The sequence below is a fragment of the Schistocerca piceifrons genome, unplaced genomic scaffold (genome assembly GCF_021461385.2).
Source record: "Schistocerca piceifrons isolate TAMUIC-IGC-003096 unplaced genomic scaffold, iqSchPice1.1 HiC_scaffold_695, whole genome shotgun sequence".
Lineage (NCBI taxonomy): Eukaryota > Metazoa > Arthropoda > Insecta > Orthoptera > Acrididae > Schistocerca > Schistocerca piceifrons.
This window is the reverse complement of record NW_025728943.1, coordinates 46,357-69,669: the sequence shown is the minus strand read 5'-3', so window position 1 is coordinate 69,669 and position 23,313 is coordinate 46,357. Positions and strand designations below refer to the sequence as shown.

The following is a 23,313-nucleotide window of genomic DNA, read 5'->3' as shown; positions in this document are numbered from 1 at the left end:
CTTCGACACAGGAAACATTACACGTTTGGCAGGAGTGGGATTGGAACCCACGCCTCCGAAGAGAATGGTGCCTGAAACCAGCGCCTTAGACCGCTCGGCCACGCTACCTACACAACACGCGCGTCACAAGAGCTGCGTCCTACCCCACGAGAACACACCGCAACGGCACAAAAATGAGACGTAAAAAGTGGCAACGGTGGGATTCGAACCCACGCCTCCGAAGAGACTGGTGCCTAAAACCAGCGCCTTAGACCGCTCGGCCACGTTACCGTTGGAGCAGCAGCCGCAAAACGTTTCGTTTGTACTACAAAGATCACTTCGAAATGGAAGTATCTTGGCAATCGCCGTGCCATGTATTTCCACTGCTCTCCCACTGGAAGCGTCTCTTTAGGCCATCCACAGCAAGAAAAAGCCGTGCCCGCCGTATGGTAGCGACGCCACTTGTCTGTAGCTGTCGCAGTTAAGGAGACAGCGTCAAGAGACGTTTTCGTGCCGTGACCAGGTTTCGAACCTGGGCTTTCCGTAACCACTAAAGTATCGTAGCTGTAACTGTCAGGCGGAGCTAGAATGCTCCATGTATCAAACATATGTGAGCTCAAGGAGGTTACACTTGAAGAAAAAGCGGCAGTTTAACGCGATCACAGCAAAGCCCCCGGCAGCTACGGGATTCGAAACCGCGCCTACAGAGAGTCTGGTGCCTTAAACCAGCGCCTTAAAGCGCTCGGCCACGCTACATGCGCTGCTTGGTGCGCCAGTGTTCCTAGCATTTGTACAAACAGTGCACGCCACAGCTTCCGGTTCTGCTGGGACTGGCTGCTCATCCATCGCACTTCAAACAACTGCCCTTTTCGACTACAGAGAGCAGCGGACGTCTGCGCTCTAGGAGGCGACATTACGTGTTGGGGATGAAGTGGTAGGGCAAACTGCGGCCTGCGGAACACGAGTGAAAAAATCAAGAGAGTACTGTCATTTCGAGTACTCGTCATTGCAACGGCAGCAAGGCAAAACTTTCAAAATTGCCGTGACCAGGATTCGAACCTGGGTTATTGCGGCCACAACGCAATGTCCTAACCACTAGACGATCACGGCCACGGACGCGCCCGCGAAAGCAGCTGCCTGTAATGCAAGTGGCGATACACAGCAGAGCCTAGGCCAAGGTGTACGCCACAGCAGTGTGAGACACGGTCTCCATCACATGTATACGAGCAAATGAACGTGCCTGCGCTGTCAGGACACTAACTACAGTGGTTAGCTGCATTCACCTCCGTGGCAATGTCTTGCAGTCCCCCAAGCCTCTTGACTACAGGTATGTGGCTGGATAACAAGTGGATAGACGCTTCATCTCTCTCGCCGTCAGGTGTTGCCGTGAATCATACTTAACGTAGCTTTCTGCACGCGTCAGCGTAGCGTCAGTCGAGCAAAGTCGAGACAAGTCGCATAAGAGGAGCAACAAAAACGCGCGATTCCGGTACCGGGAATCGAACCCGGGCCTCCTGGGTGAGAGCCAGGTATCCTAGCCACTAGACCACACCGGATAACGACGGCAGTGCTCTTTCCAGCGAACGCAGCAGCCACCCACGGTTAACTGACGACAACTGTAAAAAATCCGCTCTCTCGCGTTATAGAACGGCGTGCCCCGGACGCATTTCGGGGAGACGGACGCCAGCAATGATGAGAGCAAAAGGTGCCTACAAATCCTGTCGTTGCACCACGCACTGTTCTACGGCAATTCACCAAGCAGACGCTCACGCCTTGTTGTGCTGTTTCCTTTGCGGGCAATGAGTGCACCTGCCTTCGACACAGGAAACATTACACGTTTGGCAGGAGTGGGATTGGAACCCACGCCTCCGAAGAGAATGGTGCCTGAAACCAGCGCCTTAGACCGCTCGGCCACGCTACCTACACAACACGCGCGTCACAAGAGCTGCGTCCTACCCCACGAGAACACACCGCAACGGCACAAAAATGAGACGTAAAAAGTGGCAACGGTGGGATTCGAACCCACGCCTCCGAAGAGACTGGTGCCTAAAACCAGCGCCTTAGACCGCTCGGCCACGTTACCGTTGGAGCAGCAGCCGCAAAACGTTTCGTTTGTACTACAAAGATCACTTCGAAATGGAAGTATCTTGGCAATCGCCGTGCCATGTATTTCCACTGCTCTCCCACTGGAAGCGTCTCTTTAGGCCATCCACAGCAAGAAAAAGCCGTGCCCGCCGTATGGTAGCGACGCCACTTGTCTGTAGCTGTCGCAGTTAAGGAGACAGCGTCAAGAGACGTTTTCGTGCCGTGACCAGGTTTCGAACCTGGGCTTTCCGTAACCACTAAAGTATCGTAGCTGTAACTGTCAGGCGGAGCTAGAATGCTCCATGTATCAAACATATGTGAGCTCAAGGAGGTTACACTTGAAGAAAAAGCGGCAGCTTAACGCGATCACAGCAAAGCCCCCGGCAGCTACGGGATTCGAAACCGCGCCTACAGAGAGTCTGGTGCCTTAAACCAGCGCCTTAAAGCGCTCGGCCACGCTACATGCGCTGCTTGGTGCGCCAGTGTTCCTAGCATTTGTACAAACAGTGCACGCCACAGCTTCCGGTTCTGCTGGGACTGGCTGCTCATCCATCGCACTTCAAACAACTGCCCTTTTCGACTACAGAGAGCAGCGGACGTCTGCGCTCTAGGAGGCGACATTACGTGTTGGGGATGAAGTGGTAGGGCAAACTGCGGCCTGCGGAACACGAGTGAAAAAATCAAGAGAGTACTGTCATTTCGAGTACTCGTCATTGCAACGGCAGCAAGGCAAAACTTTCAAAATTGCCGTGACCAGGATTCGAACCTGGGTTATTGCGGCCACAACGCAATGTCCTAACCACTAGACGATCACGGCCACGGACGCGCCCGCGAAAGCAGCTGCCTGTAATGCAAGTGGCGATACACAGCAGAGCCTAGGCCAAGGTGTACGCCACAGCAGTGTGAGACACGGTCTCCATCACATGTATACGAGCAAATGAACGTGCCTGCGCTGTCAGGACACTAACTACAGTGGTTAGCTGCATTCACCTCCGTGGCAATGTCTTGCAGTCCCCCAAGCCTCTTGACTACAGGTATGTGGCTGGATAACAAGTGGATAGACGCTTCATCTCTCTCGCCGTCAGGTGTTGCCGTGAATCATACTTAACGTAGCTTTCTGCACGCGTCAGCGTAGCGTCAGTCGAGCAAAGTCGAGACAAGTCGCATAAGAGGAGCAACAAAAACGCGCGATTCCGGTACCGGGAATCGAACCCGGGCCTCCTGGGTGAGAGCCAGGTATCCTAGCCACTAGACCACACCGGATAACGACGGCAGTGCTCTTTCCAGCGAACGCAGCAGCCACCCACGGTTAACTGACGACAACTGTAAAAAATCCGCTCTCTCGCGTTATAGAACGGCGTGCCCCGGACGCATTTCGGGGAGACGGACGCCAGCAATGATGAGAGCAAAAGGTGCCTACAAATCCTGTCGTTGCACCACGCACTGTTCTACGGCAATTCACCAAGCAGACGCTCACGCCTTGTTGTGCTGTTTCCTTTGCGGGCAATGAGTGCACCTGCCTTCGACACAGGAAACATTACACGTTTGGCAGGAGTGGGATTGGAACCCACGCCTCCGAAGAGAATGGTGCCTGAAACCAGCGCCTTAGACCGCTCGGCCACGCTACCTACACAACACGCGCGTCACAAGAGCTGCGTCCTACCCCACGAGAACACACCGCAACGGCACAAAAATGAGACGTAAAAAGTGGCAACGGTGGGATTCGAACCCACGCCTCCGAAGAGACTGGTGCCTAAAACCAGCGCCTTAGACCGCTCGGCCACGTTACCGTTGGAGCAGCAGCCGCAAAACGTTTCGTTTGTACTACAAAGATCACTTCGAAATGGAAGTATCTTGGCAATCGCCGTGCCATGTATTTCCACTGCTCTCCCACTGGAAGCGTCTCTTTAGGCCATCCACAGCAAGAAAAAGCCGTGCCCGCCGTATGGTAGCGACGCCACTTGTCTGTAGCTGTCGCAGTTAAGGAGACAGCGTCAAGAGACGTTTTCGTGCCGTGACCAGGTTTCGAACCTGGGCTTTCCGTAACCACTAAAGTATCGTAGCTGTAACTGTCAGGCGGAGCTAGAATGCTCCATGTATCAAACATATGTGAGCTCAAGGAGGTTACACTTGAAGAAAAAGCGGCAGTTTAACGCGATCACAGCAAAGCCCCCGGCAGCTACGGGATTCGAAACCGCGCCTACAGAGAGTCTGGTGCCTTAAACCAGCGCCTTAAAGCGCTCGGCCACGCTACATGCGCTGCTTGGTGCGCCAGTGTTCCTAGCATTTGTACAAACAGTGCACGCCACAGCTTCCGGTTCTGCTGGGACTGGCTGCTCATCCATCGCACTTCAAACAACTGCCCTTTTCGACTACAGAGAGCAGCGGACGTCTGCGCTCTAGGAGGCGACATTACGTGTTGGGGATGAAGTGGTAGGGCAAACTGCGGCCTGCGGAACACGAGTGAAAAAATCAAGAGAGTACTGTCATTTCGAGTACTCGTCATTGCAACGGCAGCAAGGCAAAACTTTCAAAATTGCCGTGACCAGGATTCGAACCTGGGTTATTGCGGCCACAACGCAATGTCCTAACCACTAGACGATCACGGCCACGGACGCGCCCGCGAAAGCAGCTGCCTGTAATGCAAGTGGCGATACACAGCAGAGCCTAGGCCAAGGTGTACGCCACAGCAGTGTGAGACACGGTCTCCATCACATGTATACGAGCAAATGAACGTGCCTGCGCTGTCAGGACACTAACTACAGTGGTTAGCTGCATTCACCTCCGTGGCAATGTCTTGCAGTCCCCCAAGCCTCTTGACTACAGGTATGTGGCTGGATAACAAGTGGATAGACGCTTCATCTCTCTCGCCGTCAGGTGTTGCCGTGAATCATACTTAACGTAGCTTTCTGCACGCGTCAGCGTAGCGTCAGTCGAGCAAAGTCGAGACAAGTCGCATAAGAGGAGCAACAAAAACGCGCGATTCCGGTACCGGGAATCGAACCCGGGCCTCCTGGGTGAGAGCCAGGTATCCTAGCCACTAGACCACACCGGATAACGACGGCAGTGCTCTTTCCAGCGAACGCAGCAGCCACCCACGGTTAACTGACGACAACTGTAAAAAATCCGCTCTCTCGCGTTATAGAACGGCGTGCCCCGGACGCATTTCGGGGAGACGGACGCCAGCAATGATGAGAGCAAAAGGTGCCTACAAATCCTGTCGTTGCACCACGCACTGTTCTACGGCAATTCACCAAGCAGACGCTCACGCCTTGTTGTGCTGTTTCCTTTGCGGGCAATGAGTGCACCTGCCTTCGACACAGGAAACATTACACGTTTGGCAGGAGTGGGATTGGAACCCACGCCTCCGAAGAGAATGGTGCCTGAAACCAGCGCCTTAGACCGCTCGGCCACGCTACCTACACAACACGCGCGTCACAAGAGCTGCGTCCTACCCCACGAGAACACACCGCAACGGCACAAAAATGAGACGTAAAAAGTGGCAACGGTGGGATTCGAACCCACGCCTCCGAAGAGACTGGTGCCTAAAACCAGCGCCTTAGACCGCTCGGCCACGTTACCGTTGGAGCAGCAGCCGCAAAACGTTTCGTTTGTACTACAAAGATCACTTCGAAATGGAAGTATCTTGGCAATCGCCGTGCCATGTATTTCCACTGCTCTCCCACTGGAAGCGTCTCTTTAGGCCATCCACAGCAAGAAAAAGCCGTGCCCGCCGTATGGTAGCGACGCCACTTGTCTGTAGCTGTCGCAGTTAAGGAGACAGCGTCAAGAGACGTTTTCGTGCCGTGACCAGGTTTCGAACCTGGGCTTTCCGTAACCACTAAAGTATCGTAGCTGTAACTGTCAGGCGGAGCTAGAATGCTCCATGTATCAAACATATGTGAGCTCAAGGAGGTTACACTTGAAGAAAAAGCGGCAGCTTAACGCGATCACAGCAAAGCCCCCGGCAGCTACGGGATTCGAAACCGCGCCTACAGAGAGTCTGGTGCCTTAAACCAGCGCCTTAAAGCGCTCGGCCACGCTACATGCGCTGCTTGGTGCGCCAGTGTTCCTAGCATTTGTACAAACAGTGCACGCCACAGCTTCCGGTTCTGCTGGGACTGGCTGCTCATCCATCGCACTTCAAACAACTGCCCTTTTCGACTACAGAGAGCAGCGGACGTCTGCGCTCTAGGAGGCGACATTACGTGTTGGGGATGAAGTGGTAGGGCAAACTGCGGCCTGCGGAACACGAGTGAAAAAATCAAGAGAGTACTGTCATTTCGAGTACTCGTCATTGCAACGGCAGCAAGGCAAAACTTTCAAAATTGCCGTGACCAGGATTCGAACCTGGGTTATTGCGGCCACAACGCAATGTCCTAACCACTAGACGATCACGGCCACGGACGCGCCCGCGAAAGCAGCTGCCTGTAATGCAAGTGGCGATACACAGCAGAGCCTAGGCCAAGGTGTACGCCACAGCAGTGTGAGACACGGTCTCCATCACATGTATACGAGCAAATGAACGTGCCTGCGCTGTCAGGACACTAACTACAGTGGTTAGCTGCATTCACCTCCGTGGCAATGTCTTGCAGTCCCCCAAGCCTCTTGACTACAGGTATGTGGCTGGATAACAAGTGGATAGACGCTTCATCTCTCTCGCCGTCAGGTGTTGCCGTGAATCATACTTAACGTAGCTTTCTGCACGCGTCAGCGTAGCGTCAGTCGAGCAAAGTCGAGACAAGTCGCATAAGAGGAGCAACAAAAACGCGCGATTCCGGTACCGGGAATCGAACCCGGGCCTCCTGGGTGAGAGCCAGGTATCCTAGCCACTAGACCACACCGGATAACGACGGCAGTGCTCTTTCCAGCGAACGCAGCAGCCACCCACGGTTAACTGACGACAACTGTAAAAAATCCGCTCTCTCGCGTTATAGAACGGCGTGCCCCGGACGCATTTCGGGGAGACGGACGCCAGCAATGATGAGAGCAAAAGGTGCCTACAAATCCTGTCGTTGCACCACGCACTGTTCTACGGCAATTCACCAAGCAGACGCTCACGCCTTGTTGTGCTGTTTCCTTTGCGGGCAATGAGTGCACCTGCCTTCGACACAGGAAACATTACACGTTTGGCAGGAGTGGGATTGGAACCCACGCCTCCGAAGAGAATGGTGCCTGAAACCAGCGCCTTAGACCGCTCGGCCACGCTACCTACACAACACGCGCGTCACAAGAGCTGCGTCCTACCCCACGAGAACACACCGCAACGGCACAAAAATGAGACGTAAAAAGTGGCAACGGTGGGATTCGAACCCACGCCTCCGAAGAGACTGGTGCCTAAAACCAGCGCCTTAGACCGCTCGGCCACGTTACCGTTGGAGCAGCAGCCGCAAAACGTTTCGTTTGTACTACAAAGATCACTTCGAAATGGAAGTATCTTGGCAATCGCCGTGCCATGTATTTCCACTGCTCTCCCACTGGAAGCGTCTCTTTAGGCCATCCACAGCAAGAAAAAGCCGTGCCCGCCGTATGGTAGCGACGCCACTTGTCTGTAGCTGTCGCAGTTAAGGAGACAGCGTCAAGAGACGTTTTCGTGCCGTGACCAGGTTTCGAACCTGGGCTTTCCGTAACCACTAAAGTATCGTAGCTGTAACTGTCAGGCGGAGCTAGAATGCTCCATGTATCAAACATATGTGAGCTCAAGGAGGTTACACTTGAAGAAAAAGCGGCAGCTTAACGCGATCACAGCAAAGCCCCCGGCAGCTACGGGATTCGAAACCGCGCCTACAGAGAGTCTGGTGCCTTAAACCAGCGCCTTAAAGCGCTCGGCCACGCTACATGCGCTGCTTGGTGCGCCAGTGTTCCTAGCATTTGTACAAACAGTGCACGCCACAGCTTCCGGTTCTGCTGGGACTGGCTGCTCATCCATCGCACTTCAAACAACTGCCCTTTTCGACTACAGAGAGCAGCGGACGTCTGCGCTCTAGGAGGCGACATTACGTGTTGGGGATGAAGTGGTAGGGCAAACTGCGGCCTGCGGAACACGAGTGAAAAAATCAAGAGAGTACTGTCATTTCGAGTACTCGTCATTGCAACGGCAGCAAGGCAAAACTTTCAAAATTGCCGTGACCAGGATTCGAACCTGGGTTATTGCGGCCACAACGCAATGTCCTAACCACTAGACGATCACGGCCACGGACGCGCCCGCGAAAGCAGCTGCCTGTAATGCAAGTGGCGATACACAGCAGAGCCTAGGCCAAGGTGTACGCCACAGCAGTGTGAGACACGGTCTCCATCACATGTATACGAGCAAATGAACGTGCCTGCGCTGTCAGGACACTAACTACAGTGGTTAGCTGCATTCACCTCCGTGGCAATGTCTTGCAGTCCCCCAAGCCTCTTGACTACAGGTATGTGGCTGGATAACAAGTGGATAGACGCTTCATCTCTCTCGCCGTCAGGTGTTGCCGTGAATCATACTTAACGTAGCTTTCTGCACGCGTCAGCGTAGCGTCAGTCGAGCAAAGTCGAGACAAGTCGCATAAGAGGAGCAACAAAAACGCGCGATTCCGGTACCGGGAATCGAACCCGGGCCTCCTGGGTGAGAGCCAGGTATCCTAGCCACTAGACCACACCGGATAACGACGGCAGTGCTCTTTCCAGCGAACGCAGCAGCCACCCACGGTTAACTGACGACAACTGTAAAAAATCCGCTCTCTCGCGTTATAGAACGGCGTGCCCCGGACGCATTTCGGGGAGACGGACGCCAGCAATGATGAGAGCAAAAGGTGCCTACAAATCCTGTCGTTGCACCACGCACTGTTCTACGGCAATTCACCAAGCAGACGCTCACGCCTTGTTGTGCTGTTTCCTTTGCGGGCAATGAGTGCACCTGCCTTCGACACAGGAAACATTACACGTTTGGCAGGAGTGGGATTGGAACCCACGCCTCCGAAGAGAATGGTGCCTGAAACCAGCGCCTTAGACCGCTCGGCCACGCTACCTACACAACACGCGCGTCACAAGAGCTGCGTCCTACCCCACGAGAACACACCGCAACGGCACAAAAATGAGACGTAAAAAGTGGCAACGGTGGGATTCGAACCCACGCCTCCGAAGAGACTGGTGCCTAAAACCAGCGCCTTAGACCGCTCGGCCACGTTACCGTTGGAGCAGCAGCCGCAAAACGTTTCGTTTGTACTACAAAGATCACTTCGAAATGGAAGTATCTTGGCAATCGCCGTGCCATGTATTTCCACTGCTCTCCCACTGGAAGCGTCTCTTTAGGCCATCCACAGCAAGAAAAAGCCGTGCCCGCCGTATGGTAGCGACGCCACTTGTCTGTAGCTGTCGCAGTTAAGGAGACAGCGTCAAGAGACGTTTTCGTGCCGTGACCAGGTTTCGAACCTGGGCTTTCCGTAACCACTAAAGTATCGTAGCTGTAACTGTCAGGCGGAGCTAGAATGCTCCATGTATCAAACATATGTGAGCTCAAGGAGGTTACACTTGAAGAAAAAGCGGCAGCTTAACGCGATCACAGCAAAGCCCCCGGCAGCTACGGGATTCGAAACCGCGCCTACAGAGAGTCTGGTGCCTTAAACCAGCGCCTTAAAGCGCTCGGCCACGCTACATGCGCTGCTTGGTGCGCCAGTGTTCCTAGCATTTGTACAAACAGTGCACGCCACAGCTTCCGGTTCTGCTGGGACTGGCTGCTCATCCATCGCACTTCAAACAACTGCCCTTTTCGACTACAGAGAGCAGCGGACGTCTGCGCTCTAGGAGGCGACATTACGTGTTGGGGATGAAGTGGTAGGGCAAACTGCGGCCTGCGGAACACGAGTGAAAAAATCAAGAGAGTACTGTCATTTCGAGTACTCGTCATTGCAACGGCAGCAAGGCAAAACTTTCAAAATTGCCGTGACCAGGATTCGAACCTGGGTTATTGCGGCCACAACGCAATGTCCTAACCACTAGACGATCACGGCCACGGACGCGCCCGCGAAAGCAGCTGCCTGTAATGCAAGTGGCGATACACAGCAGAGCCTAGGCCAAGGTGTACGCCACAGCAGTGTGAGACACGGTCTCCATCACATGTATACGAGCAAATGAACGTGCCTGCGCTGTCAGGACACTAACTACAGTGGTTAGCTGCATTCACCTCCGTGGCAATGTCTTGCAGTCCCCCAAGCCTCTTGACTACAGGTATGTGGCTGGATAACAAGTGGATAGACGCTTCATCTCTCTCGCCGTCAGGTGTTGCCGTGAATCATACTTAACGTAGCTTTCTGCACGCGTCAGCGTAGCGTCAGTCGAGCAAAGTCGAGACAAGTCGCATAAGAGGAGCAACAAAAACGCGCGATTCCGGTACCGGGAATCGAACCCGGTCCTCCTGGGTGAGAGCCAGGTATCCTAGCCACTAGACCACACCGGATAACGACGGCAGTGCTCTTTCCAGCGAACGCAGCAGCCACCCACGGTTAACTGACGACAACTGTAAAAAATCCGCTCTCTCGCGTTATAGAACGGCGTGCCCCGGACGCATTTCGGGGAGACGGACGCCAGCAATGATGAGAGCAAAAGGTGCCTACAAATCCTGTCGTTGCACCACGCACTGTTCTACGGCAATTCACCAAGCAGACGCTCACGCCTTGTTGTGCTGTTTCCTTTGCGGGCAATGAGTGCACCTGCCTTCGACACAGGAAACATTACACGTTTGGCAGGAGTGGGATTGGAACCCACGCCTCCGAAGAGAATGGTGCCTGAAACCAGCGCCTTAGACCGCTCGGCCACGCTACCTACACAACACGCGCGTCACAAGAGCTGCGTCCTACCCCACGAGAACACACCGCAACGGCACAAAAATGAGACGTAAAAAGTGGCAACGGTGGGATTCGAACCCACGCCTCCGAAGAGACTGGTGCCTAAAACCAGCGCCTTAGACCGCTCGGCCACGTTACCGTTGGAGCAGCAGCCGCAAAACGTTTCGTTTGTACTACAAAGATCACTTCGAAATGGAAGTATCTTGGCAATCGCCGTGCCATGTATTTCCACTGCTCTCCCACTGGAAGCGTCTCTTTAGGCCATCCACAGCAAGAAAAAGCCGTGCCCGCCGTATGGTAGCGACGCCACTTGTCTGTAGCTGTCGCAGTTAAGGAGACAGCGTCAAGAGACGTTTTCGTGCCGTGACCAGGTTTCGAACCTGGGCTTTCCGTAACCACTAAAGTATCGTAGCTGTAACTGTCAGGCGGAGCTAGAATGCTCCATGTATCAAACATATGTGAGCTCAAGGAGGTTACACTTGAAGAAAAAGCGGCAGCTTAACGCGATCACAGCAAAGCCCCCGGCAGCTACGGGATTCGAAACCGCGCCTACAGAGAGTCTGGTGCCTTAAACCAGCGCCTTAAAGCGCTCGGCCACGCTACATGCGCTGCTTGGTGCGCCAGTGTTCCTAGCATTTGTACAAACAGTGCACGCCACAGCTTCCGGTTCTGCTGGGACTGGCTGCTCATCCATCGCACTTCAAACAACTGCCCTTTTCGACTACAGAGAGCAGCGGACGTCTGCGCTCTAGGAGGCGACATTACGTGTTGGGGATGAAGTGGTAGGGCAAACTGCGGCCTGCGGAACACGAGTGAAAAAATCAAGAGAGTACTGTCATTTCGAGTACTCGTCATTGCAACGGCAGCAAGGCAAAACTTTCAAAATTGCCGTGACCAGGATTCGAACCTGGGTTATTGCGGCCACAACGCAATGTCCTAACCACTAGACGATCACGGCCACGGACGCGCCCGCGAAAGCAGCTGCCTGTAATGCAAGTGGCGATACACAGCAGAGCCTAGGCCAAGGTGTACGCCACAGCAGTGTGAGACACGGTCTCCATCACATGTATACGAGCAAATGAACGTGCCTGCGCTGTCAGGACACTAACTACAGTGGTTAGCTGCATTCACCTCCGTGGCAATGTCTTGCAGTCCCCCAAGCCTCTTGACTACAGGTATGTGGCTGGATAACAAGTGGATAGACGCTTCATCTCTCTCGCCGTCAGGTGTTGCCGTGAATCATACTTAACGTAGCTTTCTGCACGCGTCAGCGTAGCGTCAGTCGAGCAAAGTCGAGACAAGTCGCATAAGAGGAGCAACAAAAACGCGCGATTCCGGTACCGGGAATCGAACCCGGGCCTCCTGGGTGAGAGCCAGGTATCCTAGCCACTAGACCACACCGGATAACGACGGCAGTGCTCTTTCCAGCGAACGCAGCAGCCACCCACGGTTAACTGACGACAACTGTAAAAAATCCGCTCTCTCGCGTTATAGAACGGCGTGCCCCGGACGCATTTCGGGGAGACGGACGCCAGCAATGATGAGAGCAAAAGGTGCCTACAAATCCTGTCGTTGCACCACGCACTGTTCTACGGCAATTCACCAAGCAGACGCTCACGCCTTGTTGTGCTGTTTCCTTTGCGGGCAATGAGTGCACCTGCCTTCGACACAGGAAACATTACACGTTTGGCAGGAGTGGGATTGGAACCCACGCCTCCGAAGAGAATGGTGCCTGAAACCAGCGCCTTAGACCGCTCGGCCACGCTACCTACACAACACGCGCGTCACAAGAGCTGCGTCCTACCCCACGAGAACACACCGCAACGGCACAAAAATGAGACGTAAAAAGTGGCAACGGTGGGATTCGAACCCACGCCTCCGAAGAGACTGGTGCCTAAAACCAGCGCCTTAGACCGCTCGGCCACGTTACCGTTGGAGCAGCAGCCGCAAAACGTTTCGTTTGTACTACAAAGATCACTTCGAAATGGAAGTATCTTGGCAATCGCCGTGCCATGTATTTCCACTGCTCTCCCACTGGAAGCGTCTCTTTAGGCCATCCACAGCAAGAAAAAGCCGTGCCCGCCGTATGGTAGCGACGCCACTTGTCTGTAGCTGTCGCAGTTAAGGAGACAGCGTCAAGAGACGTTTTCGTGCCGTGACCAGGTTTCGAACCTGGGCTTTCCGTAACCACTAAAGTATCGTAGCTGTAACTGTCAGGCGGAGCTAGAATGCTCCATGTATCAAACATATGTGAGCTCAAGGAGGTTACACTTGAAGAAAAAGCGGCAGCTTAACGCGATCACAGCAAAGCCCCCGGCAGCTACGGGATTCGAAACCGCGCCTACAGAGAGTCTGGTGCCTTAAACCAGCGCCTTAAAGCGCTCGGCCACGCTACATGCGCTGCTTGGTGCGCCAGTGTTCCTAGCATTTGTACAAACAGTGCACGCCACAGCTTCCGGTTCTGCTGGGACTGGCTGCTCATCCATCGCACTTCAAACAACTGCCCTTTTCGACTACAGAGAGCAGCGGACGTCTGCGCTCTAGGAGGCGACATTACGTGTTGGGGATGAAGTGGTAGGGCAAACTGCGGCCTGCGGAACACGAGTGAAAAAATCAAGAGAGTACTGTCATTTCGAGTACTCGTCATTGCAACGGCAGCAAGGCAAAACTTTCAAAATTGCCGTGACCAGGATTCGAACCTGGGTTATTGCGGCCACAACGCAATGTCCTAACCACTAGACGATCACGGCCACGGACGCGCCCGCGAAAGCAGCTGCCTGTAATGCAAGTGGCGATACACAGCAGAGCCTAGGCCAAGGTGTACGCCACAGCAGTGTGAGACACGGTCTCCATCACATGTATACGAGCAAATGAACGTGCCTGCGCTGTCAGGACACTAACTACAGTGGTTAGCTGCATTCACCTCCGTGGCAATGTCTTGCAGTCCCCCAAGCCTCTTGACTACAGGTATGTGGCTGGATAACAAGTGGATAGACGCTTCATCTCTCTCGCCGTCAGGTGTTGCCGTGAATCATACTTAACGTAGCTTTCTGCACGCGTCAGCGTAGCGTCAGTCGAGCAAAGTCGAGACAAGTCGCATAAGAGGAGCAACAAAAACGCGCGATTCCGGTACCGGGAATCGAACCCGGGCCTCCTGGGTGAGAGCCAGGTATCCTAGCCACTAGACCACACCGGATAACGACGGCAGTGCTCTTTCCAGCGAACGCAGCAGCCACCCACGGTTAACTGACGACAACTGTAAAAAATCCGCTCTCTCGCGTTATAGAACGGCGTGCCCCGGACGCATTTCGGGGAGACGGACGCCAGCAATGATGAGAGCAAAAGGTGCCTACAAATCCTGTCGTTGCACCACGCACTGTTCTACGGCAATTCACCAAGCAGACGCTCACGCCTTGTTGTGCTGTTTCCTTTGCGGGCAATGAGTGCACCTGCCTTCGACACAGGAAACATTACACGTTTGGCAGGAGTGGGATTGGAACCCACGCCTCCGAAGAGAATGGTGCCTGAAACCAGCGCCTTAGACCGCTCGGCCACGCTACCTACACAACACGCGCGTCACAAGAGCTGCGTCCTACCCCACGAGAACACACCGCAACGGCACAAAAATGAGACGTAAAAAGTGGCAACGGTGGGATTCGAACCCACGCCTCCGAAGAGACTGGTGCCTAAAACCAGCGCCTTAGACCGCTCGGCCACGTTACCGTTGGAGCAGCAGCCGCAAAACGTTTCGTTTGTACTACAAAGATCACTTCGAAATGGAAGTATCTTGGCAATCGCCGTGCCATGTATTTCCACTGCTCTCCCACTGGAAGCGTCTCTTTAGGCCATCCACAGCAAGAAAAAGCCGTGCCCGCCGTATGGTAGCGACGCCACTTGTCTGTAGCTGTCGCAGTTAAGGAGACAGCGTCAAGAGACGTTTTCGTGCCGTGACCAGGTTTCGAACCTGGGCTTTCCGTAACCACTAAAGTATCGTAGCTGTAACTGTCAGGCGGAGCTAGAATGCTCCATGTATCAAACATATGTGAGCTCAAGGAGGTTACACTTGAAGAAAAAGCGGCAGCTTAACGCGATCACAGCAAAGCCCCCGGCAGCTACGGGATTCGAAACCGCGCCTACAGAGAGTCTGGTGCCTTAAACCAGCGCCTTAAAGCGCTCGGCCACGCTACATGCGCTGCTTGGTGCGCCAGTGTTCCTAGCATTTGTACAAACAGTGCACGCCACAGCTTCCGGTTCTGCTGGGACTGGCTGCTCATCCATCGCACTTCAAACAACTGCCCTTTTCGACTACAGAGAGCAGCGGACGTCTGCGCTCTAGGAGGCGACATTACGTGTTGGGGATGAAGTGGTAGGGCAAACTGCGGCCTGCGGAACACGAGTGAAAAAATCAAGAGAGTACTGTCATTTCGAGTACTCGTCATTGCAACGGCAGCAAGGCAAAACTTTCAAAATTGCCGTGACCAGGATTCGAACCTGGGTTATTGCGGCCACAACGCAATGTCCTAACCACTAGACGATCACGGCCACGGACGCGCCCGCGAAAGCAGCTGCCTGTAATGCAAGTGGCGATACACAGCAGAGCCTAGGCCAAGGTGTACGCCACAGCAGTGTGAGACACGGTCTCCATCACATGTATACGAGCAAATGAACGTGCCTGCGCTGTCAGGACACTAACTACAGTGGTTAGCTGCATTCACCTCCGTGGCAATGTCTTGCAGTCCCCCAAGCCTCTTGACTACAGGTATGTGGCTGGATAACAAGTGGATAGACGCTTCATCTCTCTCGCCGTCAGGTGTTGCCGTGAATCATACTTAACGTAGCTTTCTGCACGCGTCAGCGTAGCGTCAGTCGAGCAAAGTCGAGACAAGTCGCATAAGAGGAGCAACAAAAACGCGCGATTCCGGTACCGGGAATCGAACCCGGGCCTCCTGGGTGAGAGCCAGGTATCCTAGCCACTAGACCACACCGGATAACGACGGCAGTGCTCTTTCCAGCGAACGCAGCAGCCACCCACGGTTAACTGACGACAACTGTAAAAAATCCGCTCTCTCGCGTTATAGAACGGCGTGCCCCGGACGCATTTCGGGGAGACGGACGCCAGCAATGATGAGAGCAAAAGGTGCCTACAAATCCTGTCGTTGCACCACGCACTGTTCTACGGCAATTCACCAAGCAGACGCTCACGCCTTGTTGTGCTGTTTCCTTTGCGGGCAATGAGTGCACCTGCCTTCGACACAGGAAACATTACACGTTTGGCAGGAGTGGGATTGGAACCCACGCCTCCGAAGAGAATGGTGCCTGAAACCAGCGCCTTAGACCGCTCGGCCACGCTACCTACACAACACGCGCGTCACAAGAGCTGCGTCCTACCCCACGAGAACACACCGCAACGGCACAAAAATGAGACGTAAAAAGTGGCAACGGTGGGATTCGAACCCACGCCTCCGAAGAGACTGGTGCCTAAAACCAGCGCCTTAGACCGCTCGGCCACGTTACCGTTGGAGCAGCAGCCGCAAAACGTTTCGTTTGTACTACAAAGATCACTTCGAAATGGAAGTATCTTGGCAATCGCCGTGCCATGTATTTCCACTGCTCTCCCACTGGAAGCGTCTCTTTAGGCCATCCACAGCAAGAAAAAGCCGTGCCCGCCGTATGGTAGCGACGCCACTTGTCTGTAGCTGTCGCAGTTAAGGAGACAGCGTCAAGAGACGTTTTCGTGCCGTGACCAGGTTTCGAACCTGGGCTTTCCGTAACCACTAAAGTATCGTAGCTGTAACTGTCAGGCGGAGCTAGAATGCTCCATGTATCAAACATATGTGAGCTCAAGGAGGTTACACTTGAAGAAAAAGCGGCAGCTTAACGCGATCACAGCAAAGCCCCCGGCAGCTACGGGATTCGAAACCGCGCCTACAGAGAGTCTGGTGCCTTAAACCAGCGCCTTAAAGCGCTCGGCCACGCTACATGCGCTGCTTGGTGCGCCAGTGTTCCTAGCATTTGTACAAACAGTGCACGCCACAGCTTCCGGTTCTGCTGGGACTGGCTGCTCATCCATCGCACTTCAAACAACTGCCCTTTTCGACTACAGAGAGCAGCGGACGTCTGCGCTCTAGGAGGCGACATTACGTGTTGGGGATGAAGTGGTAGGGCAAACTGCGGCCTGCGGAACACGAGTGAAAAAATCAAGAGAGTACTGTCATTTCGAGTACTCGTCATTGCAACGGCAGCAAGGCAAAACTTTCAAAATTGCCGTGACCAGGATTCGAACCTGGGTTATTGCGGCCACAACGCAATGTCCTAACCACTAGACGATCACGGCCACGGACGCGCCCGCGAAAGCAGCTGCCTGTAATGCAAGTGGCGATACACAGCAGAGCCTAGGCCAAGGTGTACGCCACAGCAGTGTGAGACACGGTCTCCATCACATGTATACGAGCAAATGAACGTGCCTGCGCTGTCAGGACACTAACTACAGTGGTTAGCTGCATTCACTTCCGTGGCAATGTCTTGCAGTCCCCCAAGCCTCTTGACTACAGGTATGTGGCTGGATAACAAGTGGATAGACGCTTCATCTCTCTCGCCGTCAGGTGTTGCCGTGAATCATACTTAACGTAGCTTTCTGCACGCGTCAGCGTAGCGTCAGTCGAGCAAAGTCGAGACAAGTCGCATAAGAGGAGCAACAAAAACGCGCGATTCCGGTACCGGGAATCGAACCCGGGCCTCCTGGGTGAGAGCCAGGTATCCTAGCCACTAGACCACACCGGATAACGACGGCAGTGCTCTTTCCAGCGAACGCAGCAGCCACCCACGGTTAACTGACGACAACTGTAAAAAATCCGCTCTCTCGCGTTATAGAACGGCGTGCCCCGGACGCATTTCGGGGAGACGGACGCCAGCAATGATGAGAGCAAAAGGTGCCTACAAATCCTGTCGTTGCACCACGCACTGTTCTACGGCAATTCACCAAGCAGACGCTCACGCCTTGTTGTGCTGTTTCCTTTGCGGGCAATGAGTGCACCTGCCTTCGACACAGGAAACATTACACGTTTGGCAGGAGTGGGATTGGAACCCACGCCTCCGAAGAGAATGGTGCCTGAAACCAGCGCCTTAGACCGCTCGGCCACGCTACCTACACAACACGCGCGTCACAAGAGCTGCGTCCTACCCCACGAGAACACACCGCAACGGCACAAAAATGAGACGTAAAAAGTGGCAACGGTGGGATTCGAACCCACGCCTCCGAAGAGACTGGTGCCTAAAACCAGCGCCTTAGACCGCTCGGCCACGTTACCGTTGGAGCAGCAGCCGCAAAACGTTTCGTTTGTACTACAAAGATCACTTCGAAATGGAAGTATCTTGGCAATCGCCGTGCCATGTATTTCCACTGCTCTCCCACTGGAAGCGTCTCTTTAGGCCATCCACAGCAAGAAAAAGCCGTGCCCGCCGTATGGTAGCGACGCCACTTGTCTGTAGCTGTCGCAGTTAAGGAGACAGCGTCAAGAGACGTTTTCGTGCCGTGACCAGGTTTCGAACCTGGGCTTTCCGTAACCACTAAAGTATCGTAGCTGTAACTGTCAGGCGGAGCTAGAATGCTCCATGTATCAAACATATGTGAGCTCAAGGAGGTTACACTTGAAGAAAAAGCGGCAGCTTAACGCGATCACAGCAAAGCCCCCGGCAGCTACGGGATTCGAAACCGCGCCTACAGAGAGTCTGGTGCCTTAAACCAGCGCCTTAAAGCGCTCGGCCACGCTACATGCGCTGCTTGGTGCGCCAGTGTTCCTAGCATTTGTACAAACAGTGCACGCCACAGCTTCCGGTTCTGCTGGGACTGGCTGCTCATCCATCGCACTTCAAACAACTGCCCTTTTCGACTACAGAGAGCAGCGGACGTCTGCGCTCTAGGAGGCGACATTACGTGTTGGGGATGAAGTGGTAGGGCAAACTGCGGCCTGCGGAACACGAGTGAAAAAATCAAGAGAGTACTGTCATTTCGAGTACTCGTCATTGCAACGGCAGCAAGGCAAAACTTTCAAAATTGCCGTGACCAGGATTCGAACCTGGGTTATTGCGGCCACAACGCAATGTCCTAACCACTAGACGATCACGGCCACGGACGCGCCCGCGAAAGCAGCTGCCTGTAATGCAAGTGGCGATACACAGCAGAGCCTAGGCCAAGGTGTACGCCACAGCAGTGTGAGACACGGTCTCCATCACATGTATACGAGCAAATGAACGTGCCTGCGCTGTCAGGACACTAACTACAGTGGTTAGCTGCATTCACCTCCGTGGCAATGTCTTGCAGTCCCCCAAGCCTCTTGACTACAGGTATGTGGCTGGATAACAAGTGGATAGACGCTTCATCTCTCTCGCCGTCAGGTGTTGCCGTGAATCATACTTAACGTAGCTTTCTGCACGCGTCAGCGTAGCGTCAGTCGAGCAAAGTCGAGACAAGTCGCATAAGAGGAGCAACAAAAACGCGCGATTCCGGTACCGGGAATCGAACCCGGGCCTCCTGGGTGAGAGCCAGGTATCCTAGCCACTAGACCACACCGGATAACGACGGCAGTGCTCTTTCCAGCGAACGCAGCAGCCACCCACGGTTAACTGACGACAACTGTAAAAAATCCGCTCTCTCGCGTTATAGAACGGCGTGCCCCGGACGCATTTCGGGGAGACGGACGCCAGCAATGATGAGAGCAAAAGGTGCCTACAAATCCTGTCGTTGCACCACGCACTGTTCTACGGCAATTCACCAAGCAGACGCTCACGCCTTGTTGTGCTGTTTCCTTTGCGGGCAATGAGTGCACCTGCCTTCGACACAGGAAACATTACACGTTTGGCAGGAGTGGGATTGGAACCCACGCCTCCGAAGAGAATGGTGCCTGAAACCAGCGCCTTAGACCGCTCGGCCACGCTACCTACACAACACGCGCGTCACAAGAGCTGCGTCCTACCCCACGAGAACACACCGCAACGGCACAAAAATGAGACGTAAAAAGTGGCAACGGTGGGATTCGAACCCACGCCTCCGAAGAGACTGGTGCCTAAAACCAGCGCCTTAGACCGCTCGGCCACGTTACCGTTGGAGCAGCAGCCGCAAAACGTTTCGTTTGTACTACAAAGATCACTTCGAAATGGAAGTATCTTGGCAATCGCCGTGCCATGTATTTCCACTGCTCTCCCACTGGAAGCGTCTCTTTAGGCCATCCACAGCAAGAAAAAGCCGTGCCCGCCGTATGGTAGCGACGCCACTTGTCTGTAGCTGTCGCAGTTAAGGAGACAGCGTCAAGAGACGTTTTCGTGCCGTGACCAGGTTTCGAACCTGGGCTTTCCGTAACCACTAAAGTATCGTAGCTGTAACTGTCAGGCGGAGCTAGAATGCTCCATGTATCAAACATATGTGAGCTCAAGGAGGTTACACTTGAAGAAAAAGCGGCAGCTTAACGCGATCACAGCAAAGCCCCCGGCAGCTACGGGATTCGAAACCGCGCCTACAGAGAGTCTGGTGCCTTAAACCAGCGCCTTAAAGCGCTCGGCCACGCTACATGCGCTGCTTGGTGCGCCAGTGTTCCTAGCATTTGTACAAACAGTGCACGCCACAGCTTCCGGTTCTGCTGGGACTGGCTGCTCATCCATCGCACTTCAAACAACTGCCCTTTTCGACTACAGAGAGCAGCGGACGTCTGCGCTCTAGGAGGCGACATTACGTGTTGGGGATGAAGTGGTAGGGCAAACTGCGGCCTGCGGAACACGAGTGAAAAAATCAAGAGAGTACTGTCATTTCGAGTACTCGTCATTGCAACGGCAGCAAGGCAAAACTTTCAAAATTGCCGTGACCAGGATTCGAACCTGGGTTATTGCGGCCACAACGCAATGTCCTAACCACTAGACGATCACGGCCACGGACGCGCCCGCGAAAGCAGCTGCCTGTAATGCAAGTGGCGATACACAGCAGAGCCTAGGCCAAGGTGTACGCCACAGCAGTGTGAGACACGGTCTCCATCACATGTATACGAGCAAATGAACGTGCCTGCGCTGTCAGGACACTAACTACAGTGGTTAGCTGCATTCACCTCCGTGGCAATGTCTTGCAGTCCCCCAAGCCTCTTGACTACAGGTATGTGGCTGGATAACAAGTGGATAGACGCTTCATCTCTCTCGCCGTCAGGTGTTGCCGTGAATCATACTTAACGTAGCTTTCTGCACGCGTCAGCGTAGCGTCAGTCGAGCAAAGTCGAGACAAGTCGCATAAGAGGAGCAACAAAAACGCGCGATTCCGGTACCGGGAATCGAACCCGGGCCTCCTGGGTGAGAGCCAGGTATCCTAGCCACTAGACCACACCGGATAACGACGGCAGTGCTCTTTCCAGCGAACGCAGCAGCCACCCACGGTTAACTGACGACAACTGTAAAAAATCCGCTCTCTCGCGTTATAGAACGGCGTGCCCCGGACGCATTTCGGGGAGACGGACGCCAGCAATGATGAGAGCAAAAGGTGCCTACAAATCCTGTCGTTGCACCACGCACTGTTCTACGGCAATTCACCAAGCAGACGCTCACGCCTTGTTGTGCTGTTTCCTTTGCGGGCAATGAGTGCACCTGCCTTCGACACAGGAAACATTACACGTTTGGCAGGAGTGGGATTGGAACCCACGCCTCCGAAGAGAATGGTGCCTGAAACCAGCGCCTTAGACCGCTCGGCCACGCTACCTACACAACACGCGCGTCACAAGAGCTGCGTCCTACCCCACGAGAACACACCGCAACGGCACAAAAATGAGACGTAAAAAGTGGCAACGGTGGGATTCGAACCCACGCCTCCGAAGAGACTGGTGCCTAAAACCAGCGCCTTAGACCGCTCGGCCACGTTACCGTTGGAGCAGCAGCCGCAAAACGTTTCGTTTGTACTACAAAGATCACTTCGAAATGGAAGTATCTTGGCAATCGCCGTGCCATGTATTTCCACTGCTCTCCCACTGGAAGCGTCTCTTTAGGCCATCCACAGCAAGAAAAAGCCGTGCCCGCCGTATGGTAGCGACGCCACTTGTCTGTAGCTGTCGCAGTTAAGGAGACAGCGTCAAGAGACGTTTTCGTGCCGTGACCAGGTTTCGAACCTGGGCTTTCCGTAACCACTAAAGTATCGTAGCTGTAACTGTCAGGCGGAGCTAGAATGCTCCATGTATCAAACATATGTGAGCTCAAGGAGGTTACACTTGAAGAAAAAGCGGCAGCTTAACGCGATCACAGCAAAGCCCCCGGCAGCTACGGGATTCGAAACCGCGCCTACAGAGAGTCTGGTGCCTTAAACCAGCGCCTTAAAGCGCTCGGCCACGCTACATGCGCTGCTTGGTGCGCCAGTGTTCCTAGCATTTGTACAAACAGTGCACGCCACAGCTTCCGGTTCTGCTGGGACTGGCTGCTCATCCATCGCACTTCAAACAACTGCCCTTTTCGACTACAGAGAGCAGCGGACGTCTGCGCTCTAGGAGGCGACATTACGTGTTGGGGATGAAGTGGTAGGGCAAACTGCGGCCTGCGGAACACGAGTGAAAAAATCAAGAGAGTACTGTCATTTCGAGTACTCGTCATTGCAACGGCAGCAAGGCAAAACTTTCAAAATTGCCGTGACCAGGATTCGAACCTGGGTTATTGCGGCCACAACGCAATGTCCTAACCACTAGACGATCACGGCCACGGACGCGCCCGCGAAAGCAGCTGCCTGTAATGCAAGTGGCGATACACAGCAGAGCCTAGGCCAAGGTGTACGCCACAGCAGTGTGAGACACGGTCTCCATCACATGTATACGAGCAAATGAACGTGCCTGCGCTGTCAGGACACTAACTACAGTGGTTAGCTGCATTCACCTCCGTGGCAATGTCTTGCAGTCCCCCAAGCCTCTTGACTACAGGTATGTGGCTGGATAACAAGTGGATAGACGCTTCATCTCTCTCGCCGTCAGGTGTTGCCGTGAATCATACTTAACGTAGCTTTCTGCACGCGTCAGCGTAGCGTCAGTCGAGCAAAGTCGAGACAAGTCGCATAAGAGGAGCAACAAAAACGCGCGATTCCGGTACCGGGAATCGAACCCGGGCCTCCTGGGTGAGAGCCAGGTATCCTAGCCACTAGACCACACCGGATAACGACGGCAGTGCTCTTTCCAGCGAACGCAGCAGCCACCCACGGTTAACTGACGACAACTGTAAAAAATCCGCTCTCTCGCGTTATAGAACGGCGTGCCCCGGACGCATTTCGGGGAGACGGACGCCAGCAATGATGAGAGCAAAAGGTGCCTACAAATCCTGTCGTTGCACCACGCACTGTTCTACGGCAATTCACCAAGCAGACGCTCACGCCTTGTTGTGCTGTTTCCTTTGCGGGCAATGAGTGCACCTGCCTTCGACACAGGAAACA

The 23,313-nt window shown here is 54.2% G+C and overlaps 39 non-coding genes across 39 annotated transcripts; all 39 read right to left on the bottom strand.

Annotated features, from left to right (window-relative positions):
• Window positions 1–188: 188 nt before the first annotated feature.
• Trnal-uag lies at window positions 189–270 on the bottom strand. The gene has a single exon. It is a non-coding gene; the product is annotated as a tRNA-Leu (tRNA).
• A 747-nt stretch (window positions 271–1,017) lies between these two features.
• On the bottom strand, window positions 1,018–1,089 carry Trnah-gug. Its single transcript has one exon. It is a non-coding gene; the product is annotated as a tRNA-His (tRNA).
• A 374-nt stretch (window positions 1,090–1,463) lies between these two features.
• On the bottom strand, window positions 1,464–1,535 carry Trnae-cuc. The gene has a single exon. It is a non-coding gene; the product is annotated as a tRNA-Glu (tRNA).
• Window positions 1,536–1,980: 445 nt separating this feature from the next.
• On the bottom strand, window positions 1,981–2,062 carry Trnal-uag. Its single transcript has one exon. It is a non-coding gene; the product is annotated as a tRNA-Leu (tRNA).
• A 747-nt stretch (window positions 2,063–2,809) lies between these two features.
• Window positions 2,810–2,881, bottom strand: Trnah-gug. Its single transcript has one exon. It is a non-coding gene; the product is annotated as a tRNA-His (tRNA).
• A 374-nt stretch (window positions 2,882–3,255) lies between these two features.
• Window positions 3,256–3,327, bottom strand: Trnae-cuc. The gene has a single exon. It is a non-coding gene; the product is annotated as a tRNA-Glu (tRNA).
• Window positions 3,328–3,772: 445 nt separating this feature from the next.
• Trnal-uag lies at window positions 3,773–3,854 on the bottom strand. The gene has a single exon. It is a non-coding gene; the product is annotated as a tRNA-Leu (tRNA).
• A 747-nt stretch (window positions 3,855–4,601) lies between these two features.
• On the bottom strand, window positions 4,602–4,673 carry Trnah-gug. Its single transcript has one exon. It is a non-coding gene; the product is annotated as a tRNA-His (tRNA).
• Window positions 4,674–5,047: 374 nt separating this feature from the next.
• Window positions 5,048–5,119, bottom strand: Trnae-cuc. The gene has a single exon. It is a non-coding gene; the product is annotated as a tRNA-Glu (tRNA).
• Window positions 5,120–5,564: 445 nt separating this feature from the next.
• On the bottom strand, window positions 5,565–5,646 carry Trnal-uag. Its single transcript has one exon. It is a non-coding gene; the product is annotated as a tRNA-Leu (tRNA).
• A 747-nt stretch (window positions 5,647–6,393) lies between these two features.
• Trnah-gug lies at window positions 6,394–6,465 on the bottom strand. Its single transcript has one exon. It is a non-coding gene; the product is annotated as a tRNA-His (tRNA).
• A 374-nt stretch (window positions 6,466–6,839) lies between these two features.
• Trnae-cuc lies at window positions 6,840–6,911 on the bottom strand. The gene has a single exon. It is a non-coding gene; the product is annotated as a tRNA-Glu (tRNA).
• Window positions 6,912–7,356: 445 nt separating this feature from the next.
• Window positions 7,357–7,438, bottom strand: Trnal-uag. Its single transcript has one exon. It is a non-coding gene; the product is annotated as a tRNA-Leu (tRNA).
• Window positions 7,439–8,185: 747 nt separating this feature from the next.
• Window positions 8,186–8,257, bottom strand: Trnah-gug. The gene has a single exon. It is a non-coding gene; the product is annotated as a tRNA-His (tRNA).
• A 374-nt stretch (window positions 8,258–8,631) lies between these two features.
• On the bottom strand, window positions 8,632–8,703 carry Trnae-cuc. Its single transcript has one exon. It is a non-coding gene; the product is annotated as a tRNA-Glu (tRNA).
• Window positions 8,704–9,148: 445 nt separating this feature from the next.
• Trnal-uag lies at window positions 9,149–9,230 on the bottom strand. The gene has a single exon. It is a non-coding gene; the product is annotated as a tRNA-Leu (tRNA).
• Window positions 9,231–9,977: 747 nt separating this feature from the next.
• Window positions 9,978–10,049, bottom strand: Trnah-gug. Its single transcript has one exon. It is a non-coding gene; the product is annotated as a tRNA-His (tRNA).
• A 374-nt stretch (window positions 10,050–10,423) lies between these two features.
• Trnae-cuc lies at window positions 10,424–10,495 on the bottom strand. The gene has a single exon. It is a non-coding gene; the product is annotated as a tRNA-Glu (tRNA).
• A 445-nt stretch (window positions 10,496–10,940) lies between these two features.
• On the bottom strand, window positions 10,941–11,022 carry Trnal-uag. The gene has a single exon. It is a non-coding gene; the product is annotated as a tRNA-Leu (tRNA).
• Window positions 11,023–11,769: 747 nt separating this feature from the next.
• On the bottom strand, window positions 11,770–11,841 carry Trnah-gug. Its single transcript has one exon. It is a non-coding gene; the product is annotated as a tRNA-His (tRNA).
• Window positions 11,842–12,215: 374 nt separating this feature from the next.
• Window positions 12,216–12,287, bottom strand: Trnae-cuc. Its single transcript has one exon. It is a non-coding gene; the product is annotated as a tRNA-Glu (tRNA).
• Window positions 12,288–12,732: 445 nt separating this feature from the next.
• Trnal-uag lies at window positions 12,733–12,814 on the bottom strand. Its single transcript has one exon. It is a non-coding gene; the product is annotated as a tRNA-Leu (tRNA).
• Window positions 12,815–13,561: 747 nt separating this feature from the next.
• Window positions 13,562–13,633, bottom strand: Trnah-gug. The gene has a single exon. It is a non-coding gene; the product is annotated as a tRNA-His (tRNA).
• Window positions 13,634–14,007: 374 nt separating this feature from the next.
• On the bottom strand, window positions 14,008–14,079 carry Trnae-cuc. Its single transcript has one exon. It is a non-coding gene; the product is annotated as a tRNA-Glu (tRNA).
• A 445-nt stretch (window positions 14,080–14,524) lies between these two features.
• Trnal-uag lies at window positions 14,525–14,606 on the bottom strand. The gene has a single exon. It is a non-coding gene; the product is annotated as a tRNA-Leu (tRNA).
• A 747-nt stretch (window positions 14,607–15,353) lies between these two features.
• Window positions 15,354–15,425, bottom strand: Trnah-gug. The gene has a single exon. It is a non-coding gene; the product is annotated as a tRNA-His (tRNA).
• A 374-nt stretch (window positions 15,426–15,799) lies between these two features.
• On the bottom strand, window positions 15,800–15,871 carry Trnae-cuc. The gene has a single exon. It is a non-coding gene; the product is annotated as a tRNA-Glu (tRNA).
• Window positions 15,872–16,316: 445 nt separating this feature from the next.
• Window positions 16,317–16,398, bottom strand: Trnal-uag. The gene has a single exon. It is a non-coding gene; the product is annotated as a tRNA-Leu (tRNA).
• A 747-nt stretch (window positions 16,399–17,145) lies between these two features.
• On the bottom strand, window positions 17,146–17,217 carry Trnah-gug. Its single transcript has one exon. It is a non-coding gene; the product is annotated as a tRNA-His (tRNA).
• Window positions 17,218–17,591: 374 nt separating this feature from the next.
• Window positions 17,592–17,663, bottom strand: Trnae-cuc. The gene has a single exon. It is a non-coding gene; the product is annotated as a tRNA-Glu (tRNA).
• A 445-nt stretch (window positions 17,664–18,108) lies between these two features.
• Trnal-uag lies at window positions 18,109–18,190 on the bottom strand. The gene has a single exon. It is a non-coding gene; the product is annotated as a tRNA-Leu (tRNA).
• Window positions 18,191–18,937: 747 nt separating this feature from the next.
• On the bottom strand, window positions 18,938–19,009 carry Trnah-gug. The gene has a single exon. It is a non-coding gene; the product is annotated as a tRNA-His (tRNA).
• A 374-nt stretch (window positions 19,010–19,383) lies between these two features.
• Window positions 19,384–19,455, bottom strand: Trnae-cuc. The gene has a single exon. It is a non-coding gene; the product is annotated as a tRNA-Glu (tRNA).
• Window positions 19,456–19,900: 445 nt separating this feature from the next.
• On the bottom strand, window positions 19,901–19,982 carry Trnal-uag. Its single transcript has one exon. It is a non-coding gene; the product is annotated as a tRNA-Leu (tRNA).
• Window positions 19,983–20,729: 747 nt separating this feature from the next.
• On the bottom strand, window positions 20,730–20,801 carry Trnah-gug. The gene has a single exon. It is a non-coding gene; the product is annotated as a tRNA-His (tRNA).
• A 374-nt stretch (window positions 20,802–21,175) lies between these two features.
• Window positions 21,176–21,247, bottom strand: Trnae-cuc. The gene has a single exon. It is a non-coding gene; the product is annotated as a tRNA-Glu (tRNA).
• Window positions 21,248–21,692: 445 nt separating this feature from the next.
• On the bottom strand, window positions 21,693–21,774 carry Trnal-uag. Its single transcript has one exon. It is a non-coding gene; the product is annotated as a tRNA-Leu (tRNA).
• Window positions 21,775–22,521: 747 nt separating this feature from the next.
• Trnah-gug lies at window positions 22,522–22,593 on the bottom strand. Its single transcript has one exon. It is a non-coding gene; the product is annotated as a tRNA-His (tRNA).
• Window positions 22,594–22,967: 374 nt separating this feature from the next.
• Trnae-cuc lies at window positions 22,968–23,039 on the bottom strand. Its single transcript has one exon. It is a non-coding gene; the product is annotated as a tRNA-Glu (tRNA).
• Between the last annotated feature and the right edge of the window lie 274 nt (window positions 23,040–23,313).